The sequence below is a fragment of the Wyeomyia smithii genome, chromosome 3 (assembly GCF_029784165.1).
Source record: "Wyeomyia smithii strain HCP4-BCI-WySm-NY-G18 chromosome 3, ASM2978416v1, whole genome shotgun sequence".
Classification (NCBI taxonomy): Eukaryota; Metazoa; Arthropoda; class Insecta; order Diptera; family Culicidae; genus Wyeomyia; species Wyeomyia smithii.
Window position 1 is genome coordinate 179,596,727 of NC_073696.1, and position 15,660 is coordinate 179,612,386.

Genomic DNA, 15,660 nt, shown 5'->3' on the forward strand with positions numbered 1-15,660 from the left:
CAGCTGTATGGCCTAACTGCTTGCAATTCAGGCAGTTCATGACGCGGGGCACGTAGAGCCTCACAGGGAGACGAACCCGGTGGATCGAGACGTGGCTTGGTAGTGCAGACCCGGCGAACGTAACTCGAAACGAGTCTGACGGAGTGTATACTGTTTTGCCACCGATGATCGATGCTGACCGCAATTGCTTGCAGTCGAGCACCTTTACTTCGGGACACGTTTTGTTCTTAAAGCACCCTTTGGCACTTTGCAGTATACACTCGACGGACAGACTCGAATCGGTTATGACACCGTCGATCTCCACGTCTCGTGCGGGTATGTAAACGCGATACTCGCGTGTGAAGAGCTCAGAGCAAGCTATATCGTTGGCCTCTTTCAGGTTACCGACCACGACACGGAGCTTGTTAGGCCGGACCTTGGAAATTTCGGTCACGCCCTTGTACTCCTTCGTCAGGTCTTTAGAAATCTGCAAGAGGTTCAACTTTTTCGATTTCGGTCCTGCCTTTGGCCGAAAATAAACAGTATAGCTGCCCTGGGCTCCGTCTGGGTAAAGCCTGGGGCGAGGGGGGACTGAAGGATGAACAGGGGAGGGGGTAACAGAAGGGTCAGGGTCAGAGGGGTTCGGGGATGGTGGCGCGGGAGGCGAGGGATCTACATCCATCGCGCTATGTTTAGCGCACTAGCGCTGACAAGAACACGTACCTTTTTATTTCTCCCTTCCAGTAAGGTTGGTTGTCCGATCGTTCGAAGTAGCAGCCGTTACAGCCAGCAGCACCAATACAGCAGCACCAAACAGCCACCAGCGGCGAGCCAGGTGTGAGATCACTCCACACAGCGATACGACTTGCTGACACTGATGGCTTCTTCTTTTTCCTCGTTTGTGTCTCGTCCACTGCTGTAGCACAATCCAGCCAGCAGCCAAATCGGCTTACGCACCAGCTGGCAGTCACGATGCGAAACAGTTGCACAAAGGAACGACCTTGAACCCGGATTTATTTCACTCGACCAGGCAAACAATGCCAACACTTGTTCACACGTCTTTTGTTTTATACTCTATCGGACCGATCACCAAACACGTCCAGTACTGATGCGTGTTCGGCACAGAATGAAGCAACCGGGTTATCTTTCTTGTAAAAGTATTCTACTTCAACCTGGCGGTTGTGGCTTTGCATACAACCTTCCTGTGGTTTTTTTTATTATTAGGTACTTATTTCCTTTTGTTGGCCGAAGAACCGTTTACGATCTAAGGCCGAATGAATCAGAGATCTCAAACATCTTCTGTCTTGGGCAGCCGTTCTCCAGTCATCTGGTACACCAGCAGACAGTGCATCATCTTCCACCGCGCACAACCACCGAGTGCGAGGCATACCACGGAGCCGATGGTCTCTTTCTGGTTCTCTGCTGAATGTAGTTTGGCCGGCTCTCTCGTCAGGCATTTTGGCCACGTGTCCAGCCCACTGAAGCTGCTGTATTACCTTCACTGTATCAGCATGTTTGTTTACCTGTTACAACTCGTGATTCATGCGTCTGCACCACACTTCATCTTCCAATTTACCACAAAGTATCGAATGCAGAACCTTACGCTAAAATACTTCACCGTCCATGCTTAATGTCCGTAAAGGGCAATCGGGAGGATCTGCGTCCTACACAGCGCTTGTTTAGCGCGAGCTTGCAAACTACGGGACCTTAGTTGGTTACGTAGCTTATAGAAGGCCCTGTTAGCAGCTGCAACTCGTCGTTCTACTTCGAGGCTCATATCGTTTTCACATGTCACAAGGGTACCGAGATAAACCAATTCATCAAGCACTTTAAATTGTTCCCCATCATTCTCTACTTCAGCACTAACACTCAATGATGGTGATCGGCGATAAAATCAGCGATAAACATTGGAACTTTTTCAGCGTGTGAGTCAACTTTGTCTCTCAGTCGGTTCTGACATTCATCGTACGATATGCCAGTCCGAGTGAACCAATTCGGAGATTCGCTGAGATAATTCATTCTCTCTCAGAGATGGAATTTACAATAGCTCTACAAACTATTGATTAATTCTTCGCTGATAGAATCCAAGTGTCAAAACAAAAGGGAAGAATCGCAAGACGATAATTATCGGAAAAAGAAACGATTGCGATCGCTTGGAAAATTATCCCCCTTTCTTTCCGAGTTGCAAGTGTTGACAGTAGAATAGGTTTTTCATCGTTTAACAAAATGTTGCCTGCTGTTGTCATTGTCAACTCAATGTTCTTTTGTTCGTCGGTTTATTTGCATAGAAGGTTTGTTCGCTGATGTATGTTGGCCGATATCAAAGTTTTGAATTCGTTATCGATATTGTTTTCGGCACATTTTGCATGTTGTAGGATAAGTACAACGATACACCGTGCCCCAGTGCTGAGTCGAGAAAATTTCCAGCTCGAAAAGTTCCTCGACCTGATCGGGAATCGAACCCGATATCACAACCGTGTGGGAGAGCTAGCCGACCGACATCGCTAACCACAGAACCACGGGGACCACCGTCTTGGATATAACTAGCGAGACGCCGCATTTCATAGATCAGCCGTTCGCTCTGCATCAGACGCTTCTAAACGCCGCCCAATATAAGAAAACAGACGCGTACATAAGCACTTCTCAGTTAGCATACGACTAGCTACCACCGGGGTTGAGACCGATCTTCGGTAAGGCTATTCGAATAACAGTTAGCACCACGAGGAACTTCAGATAGGAACATTCTCGGAAGAGGTGAGAGGTCGCAGTTGGGTTTTGAATTGCACTTATTAAAATGTGCATCAAATAAAAATGGTATGACGCTGGAGGGATCGAAATCATGCGTGCGGATAGCTGGCGAGACATCAGTCGCGTTCGTCATGTTAGATGGACTGAAGCAGGGGGATGCGCTCTCCAAGTTAATTCCAACTGTTTAACATCGCCCTTGGAGGTACAGTACGAAGAGCAAACGTGGAAAGAAACGGTACGACCATCACCAAATCTCACATGCTCCTTGGTTTTGCGGACGGCATTGGTATTATCGATATCAACCGTAGAGCCGTGAAGAAGGTCTTAAGACCTTTTGAGAGGGAAGCGGCGAGGTTGGGGCTCAACACTGACTCTGCCAAAACAAAGTACATGTGAGAGTTTTGGTGGGATTTCAGGCAGTGTTAGCAAGGATGGTTAAAATCGTATCAGAGAGTTATCATGAGAGAATCCTATTGGATTCTGATCACGCATAATACGCGATGTTTTGTATCGTCCTTCGAGAAGAGAACTTGTGTGACAAATGAACTGCCGAAAGAATACTCCGTGAACTTTAAAGCCTGTTAACTGTATGCGAGTTTATCGTCGCTTGTTCATACGCTTTCTCGATTCTCTCATCGGGTTAAATAGGTAATTCATTATCGTCTCCCGATCCGATCGAGTCGTGGAACGAAAATTTTTGGTTTGAATCACCTTGTGAGTGAGAGTGTCCCGATAATCGTAAAATTGTATCGCAAACCAAAAACTCAGAGAGGGAAAAAACTGCAAGCGTTAGACCTAAACTAAAAGGCAGCACAAAACAGGGATACCAGATTTACAGAATTGTCTGTGAAATGCAGATTTTCAGAGTCCGTTGCCGATTTTGCTTTTTTTTCAAATGGCAAATATTTGTTGTTACTATGTGCATAGCTTGCAAGCTTTTTTCGAATCTATTTATATTTGCGGATTTTTTTCCAAAATTTGTGCAGGTTTTTTGCTTGTTTAAGAAAAACTTTGATATCGGCCAACATACATCAGCGAACAAACCTTCTATGCAAATAAACCGACGAACAAAAGAACATTGAGTTGACAATGACAACAGCAGGCAACATTTTGTTAAACGATGAAAAACCTATTCTACTGTCAACACTTGCAACTCGGAAAGAAAGGGGGATAATTTTCCAAGCGATCGCAATCGTTTCTTTTTTCCGATAATTATCGTCTTGCGATTCTTCCCTTTTGTTTTGACACTTGGATTCTATCAGCGAAGAATTAATCAATAGTTTGTAGAGCTATTGTAAATTGCATCTCTGAGAGAGAATGAATTATCTCAGCGAATCTCCGAATTGGTTCACTCGGACTGGCATATCGTACGATGAATGTCAGAACCGACTGAGAGACGAAGTTGACTCACACGCTGAAAAAGTTCCAATGTTTATCGCTGATTTTATCGCCGATCACCATCATTGAGTGTTAGTGCTGAAGTAGAGAATGATGGGGAACGATTTAAAGTGCTTGATGAATTGGTTTATCTCGGTACCCTTGTGACATGTGAAAACGATATGAGCCTCGAAGTAGAACGACGAGTTGCAGCTGCTAACAGGGCCTTCTATAAGCTACGTAACCAACTAAGGTCCCGTAGTTTGCAAGCTCGCGCTAAACAAGCGCTGTGTAGGACGCAGATCCTCCCGATTGCCCTTTACGGACATTAAGCATGGACGGTGAAGTATTTTAGCGTAAGGTTCTGCATTCGATACTTTGTGGTAAATTGGAAGATGAAGTGTGGTGCAGACGCATGAATCACGAGTTGTAACAGGTAAACAAACATGCTGATACAGTGAAGGTAATACAGCAGCTTCAGTGGGCTGGACACGTGGCCAAAATGCCTGACGAGAGAGCCGGCCAAACTACATACTATACTTATACTACTTTTACAAGAAATATACTACTTTTACAAGAAAGATAACCCGGTTGCTTGCGTGTCAGTCATTTTTTCTTGTAAATAAACGTTGACTGTTCATTGGCAGTATTGTAATTTCACTTTGTTTGATATTTTGAATCTATTTTATTGAATATTTTCAAAATTTTGCGCAAATGAGAAGTTGAAGTGCTGCCGAATTGTAATATGCACATGCGATGCGATTCGCCTTACCGTGGTAAAATGTACAGCTCTTCTTAAGGCGAAGTAGAGCTATACATTTCAACACATTTCGTCTTGCCGAATCGCATCGCGCCGTCATTTGCGTTCTGCATAACCATAGCCAAACACTTAGCGACGCGAACACGTAATAATAGTCAGAGCATGCATGTAGATGACGATAATCAACTTTGGATTATAGCGCAAAACGAGAAAATATTACCTCTTCAAATATTCATTTGTGTTCTTCAAATATCAGTTGATCTCTGATATCTGATGTCTGTTTAATATCTGATGAAGGCTCTTATATAGGCCAAATAATGCATTCCCAATTTACTAGGTCCATAACTCTGTCGACCGTGCTTGGAAAAGCAATCATATAACGACCAATCAGAGATCGAATTTTTCGTTTTGACAAGGCTTGACTATTTTTAATAGTACAATAGTTTGAATAATAAAATTACAGTTATCTTCATTTTGGAAGAATCTTAGAAGATTTTCCAATCTATTGCTGCGAAAACGAAGGAAATCCATCGAAAACTAACCGATTTATTAGCATTTGAAATTGGACATATTTTTTCACTTTTTTCCCTATGTAGCCGAACTTCCTGAGAGAAGTATTCTACTTCAAAAAAACATTGGGTGACGTTTGTAGATTCCTGAAAATTATTTGATTTACAGCAAACCGTTGTAAGTCAATATTTCCGTTCAGTTCAAATCCAAATTTGTTGAAAATCCTCTGTTAAATTTTGAAGACAATCAGAATTGTTAGTAAACCAGACTAGCAGGGTGCTATTTATTCACCAAACATGATCACCAAACATGGATCACCAAACATGAGTACTAAATCATGATTACATAAATCATATTTATAAAGTAAAATTTATAACAAGAGAAACCACGAATAGTCCACAATTTATGAATATTCATGACACTCGATAGGTAGTTGTGTTAAACTCAGAATGACATCTGCATTAAAATTCTCCTAATTCATCTGGCTGCGCCCGAAAGCCCCATATTCCTGAGAATGATGCATAACAAATAGGATATTCAAAGTAAAAAACTGTGGTTTGATCTTTTATTTACTGCAGCGCCTCCAGTTGCCGTACCGAGAAACTAATGACAGCGTTTTCTGGAAGGTTTGTTTACTTAGTGGTGAAAATTTCGTCAAAATTGGTCCATGCGTTGAAAAGTTATCCAAGATGGAACGCGAGAGACGAGAAAATGTGTGCACACTTACTTTAAAAACCCAACATGGTCAGGAGGAATGATCGCCAAGGCTCTCAAACTACCAAAATCGACTGTGAGTACCGTGCTCAAAAGTTACCGGAACACTTTGACGGTGCATCGCGCTAAACAAACCAAACGTAGAAGTGAAACATTGGACCGCAAACTACGAGCGAAGGACTGTCCGGAAAAATCCTGGGGCCTTCCTCCGTGATTCCTGACAGAGTACAACGACTGTATTCTGATGGACGATGAAACATTCGTCAAGATTGACTTTGAACAAATCCCGGGTCGAAAATTTGCTAACCGTAGTAAGAGGAATGCTCCAGGTAGGTTCAAATTTGTTTTCGCAGATAAATTCGCCCGCAAGTTGATGATTTGGCAAGCCATCTGTAGCTGTGGAAAAAAGACAAAAATTTTCCACTACGCCCGGGACTTATTGGAATGGTACAAGCAGAATAATATTGATCTTATCGAAAAAAGGATTGATCCACCAAACTGCCCTCAGTTTTGCCCCATCGAAAGATATTGGGCAATAGTCAAGCGTAAATTGACGAAGCGTGGCAAATCAATCAAAACATCATCTGATATGGCGAAGTAGTGAAAAAAGGGCCGATGATGTTGCCACTGTGCAGAGAGGTATTTGACGAGAATTCGTCAAAACAGCAGACAAACAATTTTTCTTGTATTTTTTTTTTTTTGAAGTTTCATGAAAAGCAAAAACATATTTTTACCAATTTTTTATGTTATTTCCTCATGGAGAAATTGGATATCATATGCGGCCAAAATGAAACAAACCTTAACAGTTAGAAAACTCATCAGTTTCATTGTTTCGTTATACAGCCGTTTCATACCTAATTTTTTGCTACGGGAACTTTTATACTACGGGAGCTTTTATTTCATAAACTGTAATCCAACATTCGTCTAATTCCTTTCGGCAGCTTAAAATAACAGCACAGCCAGAGTCGTTTCTAGTTTTCAATGCTGATATTCTTAATCACCACGAACGAATGAAGCTCAAATTTTCGTTTAATCGTTCTAGTCATTCTTTTGTCACAAAACTGAGCACTAGAACAAAAAACTAAAATAAACGTTCAAACTTGTTTTAATATTCAGCATCTACTTTCAAAAGACGCTTGAATTTTGGCACCGTAACGATGACAAATAACTTTCCTAACAAGATAGTGCTAGTGAACAGCTCCAATATCACTTAGAAGCTGCGTCTGGTTCGCTAATAAATTTTGCACACTACCACCTAATGCATAAAGTAAGACAAATTACAATAAAAGGCTAGCGAAGTGGCTGTCGTGAAAAGCAAGAAATAATTAGCATAATCAACGCCGAAAACAATATAAAAAGAAAGGCAATCGAGGGGATTTTCTTAATGCCATTAAGGAGGCCGCATAGATAACTTCTGCGTACTGAAATGATCAACAACATCAAACATTTTTAAAATAAACATGGTTATTTTAGTGAGGAGGTATGCTCTATTGAGTGGTGAGCGTAAGGGCTGAATTTTTCGGAAAGCTTCGAAAAGTTCCGAACCATACGAGTTGCACATTGTTTCACAGCAATGCAACCGCAATGATGAATGAAAAATTGCATTTCCAGAGGTTCACTGGTGAAATGGGAAGAGAATATTTGGATAAAAATCCATCAATGTGTGCGGTAACAATCTCAACATGTTCACATAGGAAACGTATTTGATATAATGGTCTCTTGGTTTTATAACATAATATTAACCATAGCAACAGAAGCATTAAAACTGTTGCGCCACAAAAATTGGTTGAAACCGTTGAAGCCGTTAAAGCATTGGTACAACAGAAAATGAAAAAAAAACGCACAGCTGCCTGTCACAGCTGACATAAACTGATCGAACATGATGTCTCTTCGAATGTTTTGTGTCACTGTTGCTCGCAAAACCCGGTCCGGAAATTCGAAGTCAAATCGGTCAGTATCTTCAACCTGGGGCAAGAATAATTCCAGTTGTGTTGACAGACAACCCATTGCACCTTGCCTGAACGCTGACCAGAAAAAAACACCAGCAAAAACACCTTTCACGCCAGCAATGATGTATGGCAAGCTCCAACGGCACACAGTCAAAAATCAAATAAAGTTGAACATTCAGCAGTCAGCACTGCTGTGTGACGGCAAACAAGATAGAAGGGAAGCATTTCCACTTTTGTACACACATTCTTCTCATCAAATTACGTGCCTCCGATGGGATTACGTTTTTAATATTTCCTCTCGAAATTCGGTATACATTTGTTTCTGTTTTGGCACCTCGCGCGTACGTACTGCAGCAAACACTCGCGTACAAACAAAAAGAAAACGGTTCAGTTTTTCACGATCATTTTCCACTTCGATTTGAACCGACACGATTCTCGGTATGCTCTGCCCTGCCGAATGCGGATTTCCACCATAGGTACAACTGCCAAAGTTAGCTTCTCACTGCGTGCTCCGCCAACGATCCGCGTCCTACAGCATTCTGTAACGAAAAGAGAAAAAGTAGAGCGAGAATTGAATAGCCGAAAATAAAATACATTTATAAACAACGACATTAGCCGAGAGGGGAAAAAAGTGAATACTCAGCAAGCTAATCAGATGTTTACGTTTTTTGCAATTCTGGCAGCTTAAAGGAAAATATTTCCCGTCTATTTATAAGCCCCCTTAGTTGATTTTCGGGGGACCGCTTTTTGTGTGGCATTTTCCGCACTCATTCGCGTGCCCCGTGTGTTTGCTTTGAGATGTATTTAAAATATTGTACGACCATGGGCTGTGTAGAGCTCCTACCAGTAGCTAGCTCTAACTACGTACAGAGCGTATATACGGCATTAGATGCTGCACGACGACGGTGGTTGGATGCCTGAAGGAGTTCCGGCAACTGGTGACGCCCGCAGATGACGAATGAACTCTCGACACACGATGGAGATCAACCGTCTGCGTCACCGCGAATAAACATAAGCGGATAATGTCTCCCGTAACAAAGAGAAGTTTGGAATTTGCATGCACGCACTAGTAGGGGCTCACTACCGACGAAATCCGACAATGAACGTTTCTGTAATGACATTTCGTGTCGCATGAGGAAAGCAATCCGGAAAATAATAAATCAACAACGTTACTTCAATATCGATGTTAGCATGTATACTAAGCATGCAGTGGTGAGCGCTATTCCTCTTACCGTCAAAAATTTGGGCTTTGAAACACTAATTACTAAATTTACAATGGTATGCAAAAGAAAATATGAATAGGAATGGTGTGCCCCAATTGGGACATGTTTTTATGTTTCCGGAACTGTTAAATTCTTTTTTGTGCTGTCCGCCATCTCTTCACTAGACTGGTACATTCACCATTTTACAACAGAAGACTATATTACAAAATGATGTTTTCGATTTCTGAAATAAAATAAAATTAAGTTGCAAGCAAAAAATGCCCGAAAAAAAAAGGAGCAACCTTTGGTCGCAATAGCCCATGCATCATGTAACTCATGTAAACAGCGAAATAACCATCATGTAAAAAGTTACGCTTGCTAGATTCATGTTTCTATGTTATGATCGAAGCTGAACATTCTCACTCGTTAGAATACGTTTAACATTTCTGAAGCTATATTTGTCAGTTAGCAGATTAGCAATTTGCAGTGCTAAATTTTTGATTACAGAAAGCATGTATACACAGATAAAGAATTTTTTTACTTCTTTATTGACATAAAAAGACAATTCAATTTCGAATACTCTATCAGAGATTTGACCTTTTTTCTACAGCTGTCATAAAAGGTAAAAGAAAAACTGATTTATTTCTCATGAAGATACATTCATTGTGAACTAACAAAAAATATTGAGTATTTTAGGAAGAACCGTTAAGCCTGTATCAGACTAACCGTTGCAGCGGTCAACCGCTACTGTTCCGTTCTTTTTCGACCAATCAGAACACAGCGGTCGACCGTCGCTTGTTGTTGTTGCAAAAAATAGAATTATTTCTATTTTTGCCGCCAACCGTTCCCAACGGTTGGCGACTGCTGTCATTGTCATGGCGAAGGCAAACGTGCCTCTTTACACCTATACAAATTCACATTTAGAGACATGTCAAATAAAAATGTGTGCTTCTCTTTTTGGCACACACGACAGCCAGTCAAAACATTGCTAGCACCGGCAACGCTGGTTGGCGATGTCAATTTTCGACCAACGCACACTGGCAAAAATGAACCCAAATTCCCACTAATTAAAAGCCGTTGGACTGAATACCTTAAATATAGCATTTCTAATGTAAAATTGGCAAATAAATCGATAGGTGATATTTTCATTCTGTGCAGGGCACGAGGAAGAGTCTATTTTTCCAAAAATACTCAAAACTAGGGTGAAAAGAGGCGAAAAAGACCATTTCCCGTGCCCTGTCCAGAATGAAACCATCGCCAATCAATTTGTTGACCAATTTTACATAAGGAATGCTATATTTAAGATATCCAGCCCAGTGGCTTTTAATTAGTGGAAATTTGGGTTCATTTTTGCCAGTATGCGTTGGTTGAAATTTGACATCGCCAACCAGCGTTGCCGGTGCTAGCAATGTTTTGACTGGCTGTCGTGTGTGCCAAAAAGAGAAGCACACATTTTTATTTGACATGTCTCTAAATGTGAATTTGTATAGGTGTAAAGAGGCACGTTTGCCTTCGCCATGACAATGACAGCAGTCGCCAACCGTTGGGAACGGTTGGCGGCAAAAATAGAAATAATTCTATTTTTTGCAACAACAACAAGCGACGGTCGACCGCTGTGTTCTGATTGGTCGAAAAAGAACGGAACGGTAGCGGTTGACCGCTGCAACGGTTAGTCTGATACAGGCTTTACTGGCTTCCCGACGAAGTTTTCTTATGATGCCGAAACAAGAGCGTTGTACGTTCTTCAAGTCAGCTTTTTGAATGCATTTCTTGATTCTACCGATCAAATGTTCACAATTCGTTGATCTCCAGTTATTTTTGCACCGAAGGAACTCAAATTAACAAAAAAATCTTCGATTGGACGACACTGCGGTGGATTCGTTGGGTTGCGTATTTGGAGTACAAACGCGATCAAACGATTATAACAAACGGGGAGCACAAATATATCTGAGCTTGGTAGAAATAACAAAGCCTGTAATATTCTTGATATGTCAGAATGATAAAAAGTACAGAATTCTCATCTAATTCTCATCTTTTTCTGCCAAAAACCTTACAAAACTTGCTATAATTTGTAATAATAAGTAAGTAATTTTGATAGGAATTTTGATATTTTAACTATTAACGAAACCAAGTTTAGAATACGATTTGATACAAAAAGTTCGTAACAAAATATCAAGATTTGTTATAATCCCGATATTTTTTACTGATCGGGAATTAGGGATGTAACGGATATTCGCATCCGCATCCGCAAATGCGGAACATCCGCATGAAAATTGGCATCAGCATCAACATCTGCATCCGTAATCACATATCCACATCCGCATCCGCATCTGCAGATGTCTGAAAAATCACATCCGTAACATCCCTGGTACAAATGGAGTCGAGTGGTTGTTCAGAAACGTTTGTGTGTTTTTTTTTTTTTTTTTTTTTTTTTTGACGTACTGTGATAATATTTCGTCTGGCCAAAATACATACTTTTCATCTGTATGGTGTTTTGTAAGAAAAGGATTCATAATGTTATTTAAACATTCGTTCTGGTATATATTTTGATTCATAGCCAAACCACTAGGCTTAAATCATGATTTGACAAAAAATAAAAAGTTCTTTTCTATCCACTACTCTGGCCTTCCTTTCTGGCGGATTATAATTGAGGTTTGCAGGAACCATACACAAGAGAAACCGGAAGATTCTCGTTTTCAAAATGGTTTACCGTGAACTTTTTGCTTAAGGGGTAATATCTACCAAAAAAATTTTTTTTCGCCATTTTTTTATTGGTCTAAATCATGCTAAAACTATCCAAGAAAATCTACATCGCCCAAGTACTGATCTAAACTCAAAGTTCGTTTAAGTCAATTTTTACCGAACAACTTTTATACTCCAAAATCACATTTTTCGTTCAATTTGGCGATACTCGTTTTTCTTTTTATTTCGAGGCTTTGAAAACTAGCAAAAGTTACCTATGATCAGTATCGTGTTTCAAATTTGAAGTATAGAGGTCGCTGCATCAAGTTTCGACCGTTATAGCGTCTCTACAGAACGTGTTTACTCACAATTTCCCTCTGTTTAGTCGATCAGCCGTTCTCGTTGTGTACATTCTTTGTTTGAGTTTTTCTATACTTGTTAACTGTGAGTTATATTCAAAAGTACCGTGGAATGGGGTAAAATTGATCAGTGGGGTGAAATTGATCACCTGAAAATTCGTGATAAAAAATACTAATCAAAAGATATTGCTCTTACAACACTAGGCAATGTTAACGTGTCCTTAAACGCAACTTTTGCATGATTCACATACTGCCTATAATCGCAAATCGGTCCCATCTGGAAAATCATCAAGTTGAGAAAACAGCGCTTAAAGATATTTTCCTGGTTTTGTGTATTTCACTTGTTTGGGGTGGGTTATTCTAATTTTTTCGACATAATGTAATGGAATAGACCTCAATCATAACTTCTACATTAAAGAATTGCCTTTTTCGTGAAAATTACAATGAAAAATAAGGAAGAGACTGATATGCGATTATTAAGGCCATCAGGTAGCGAAATGATCGCATACCAGTCTCACTTTCAACCGCTCGGTGTAGGGGTTGTCATATTTTTCTCAAGTATTTTGAATATGGGCAGACGTTCATGGCCGCAGACAACTTCTAAATATGATGCATAAAGAATGACGGAGACGTCCACCCATTACCCCGACTTTAAGGTCGTCGTTGATAAAGCAAAATATACGGTTGAAGTCTTGGATATGCTACTGAATAATTTCCTTTCTTACGTCGTCAGTGTTTTGGGGCCATCCACATACCACGTGGACAGATTTTTAACGATTTTGACCCCCCCCCTTCCCCTCCGTGGACAACTGCCCATATAAATTCTAAAAATTGTATGGACCGTGGACATTAGCCAACCACCCCCCCTCCCCCAAAGCTGTCCACGTGGTATGTGGATGGCCCTATTGCAATACGTGCTGAATAAAATTATTCCGCATTAGCCCGTGCATCTAGCATATTGGAAAAGTGGTATTGAGAAAGGGAAGTTTCCAATTTCATTACAACAGTGACTTGATAGAGGACGACGGCGATGAAAAGAGGTATAAGCTGTTTTTAGCTAAGCAACCAAAAGCGAATTTTTTTGAGTTCTAACAATTCCAACTTGAATAATTATTTGAAGTGACCAGATCATCCACAGGAAATTAACCCTTCACAGAAAGCAGCATTGCTCAAGGCTATTATCCCTCGGGTTGACGAAACCAATAACCTTTCGAGAACGAACTTTCAGAAAAAGTTGCAGTTTCAGTGTCTACTTAAAATTAACTTTTGCGTGAAATTTAATGGAAACAACCTTGCATTTATTAGTTATTTGTTGATTTTTTAACAGTAAAAAGCTTGAAAAACAGCATCAAGTATTTATTATATGAGTTTAAGAAAAAAATATGGCCATATTCAGGAAAAACATTTGGTGGGACTGATATGCGATTATTTTTAAGATGGGACAATTTGACCTTACATTTTTTTCTGACTTATTCGAATAAAACATACTTTTTTGTTTCCTTAATCGATAGTAGAGCAAGAAATAGATAGAATTTGATATTTAACTCAAAAACGATGAAAATCCATATGGAACTGGTATGCGATTATAGGCAGCATACCTGTCAAAGTTAACCCTTGCATGCCCGGTGCAATTTTTCGTAATTTCAAAAAACTCTCCTAACTCAGTCAAAACTCAGTCAAATTTGATCAAACAAGTTTCCAAATAACAAAAACAAGTATTGAATTTACTTAAAGTAATCTTAGTTGAGGGTTTAATACGTTAAATTTGGAGAAGTGCGTAAAGTTTTATAAAACCTCAAAAAATGTAATTTTCAACAATGATCATTACATACCATTAAAGAAATACTGGTGAATTCGCAGGAAACCACAAAGATTTGAATTTCAGAGTTAGTTTTTAAGCTTTTGCAATAAACCGAATTGAAATCGGTCTAACGACGATCCAATGAGAGCAAATTTAGCAACAAGCAGCTCGTGAGCCAAAATAAACCAATTTCAACCCGAAATATCTTTATTTCTGTTTCCAAACTAGCTGTGAATGATATTTTTCAGTACAGAGATCATCATTTGTCTTTAGCATTTCACCTCAATTTACCTCATAGTACCTTACAGAATTATCGAATTTATTTCATGAAGTAGACGATAGAAATTTCAGCAATAGCCATAGATGTTTACTGAAGCACATACCAGTACTTGTTTTAAAATTATACTATTTCGGGAAAAATGTAAATGAAGCCAGTTAATTGGAAATTGTTATGAAAATTGATCAATTTCACCCCGTTCCATGGTACTTAAATATGAGTGACAAGTTTGAGTTTTGCGTGGGATCGGGCGCCAACTGTGTCAAAGTCCCTGAGCATCGCAAGTCTGATATAGCGAAAGAGGCTAGGCGCAGCCATACATCAGTTTACAAGAAGAAAAAGGAGGAAAATAAAACCCAGGAAGGACAACTGGAAGGGGCTTTATTATTGCGATCCTCAAAATTCATAGCATTTTGAAACTTTAAACGCGTTTTTCTCAAAACTATGTTTCAAAATCGGCGAGCAGTAGAACTGAAAAAGTTTACATCCGATTGACTTGAAATTTTTACTGCAGCTTCTTCATAAGATTATCTAGTGAAGTACACACGATTTTGGCGATTGATTAACAACAACAAAAGTTATAAACAATTAAAGCCGATTTTTTTGTCGAAACAGAACTTTTTTTTTTCAAACCGTTGCCATTTTGCGAAGAAAAATTCTAAAAATATAATCATTTGTACTTCACTGGCGACACTTATGTAGATAATGAAAAAAATTTTGTTTTGGTTATAGGTGGAGTTGGGTACGACTTTTACTGCTCGCCGCGGAACAACTAAAAAAAAAAGCGGTTCACGGCAATCGATGCACAGCCGCCGCTTTGTAACAAAAATAGCAATAAAACTATTTTTTCTATTCTGCAAGAGTTGCTCAATCCAATGATATATTATTCATATACCTTACATCTCAAATGTCCTGTTAAAAAATTAATGAAAAAAGCCTTGTTTTTTGAGCATTTGGTAGATATTACCCCTTAAATTGTTGGGCAGTTTATAGCTAACCCTACAATGCGCTTGGGGAATGCTCCTTGTTTGGACGCCATTTTGAAACGAACTGAGCATGCAAAAACAAAACAAAAACTACTGGCATAAAGAGGAAAGATACAGCTCTCATATACATATTCTTATTCCTCTCTGAGCTTGTTTGTAATGGAGTAAAAGAGCTCCACAAAATTCAAGATTTTTAGTTATCATCCGTCATAATAATTGTGCTCAGTGCTTACTTTTATGGCGAGAGATCACAGAGATTCTATGCCAAATCCAGTATACGCCTCCATAAAACCTGACCTTGAGCTGCTCCTCTCTA

At 39.8% G+C, this 15,660-nt stretch overlaps 1 protein-coding gene across 4 annotated transcripts in view; it reads right to left on the reverse strand.

Moving 5' to 3' along the window:
• The window catches only part of LOC129726440 (uncharacterized), an 80,453-nt gene that overhangs the window by 31,297 nt on the left and 33,496 nt on the right, over window positions 1-15,660 (reverse strand). For 2 of the 4 annotated variants that reach the window (XM_055683132.1, XM_055683133.1), the window contains one exon: window positions 8,281-8,576. The exons of 1 other annotated variant lie outside the window; for it this stretch is intronic. The gene's annotated coding sequence lies outside the window, so the exon portion shown is untranslated. The remainder of the gene's footprint in view (window positions 1-8,280; window positions 8,577-15,660) is intronic. One more of the 4 variants, XM_055683134.1, reaches the window with a different exon arrangement.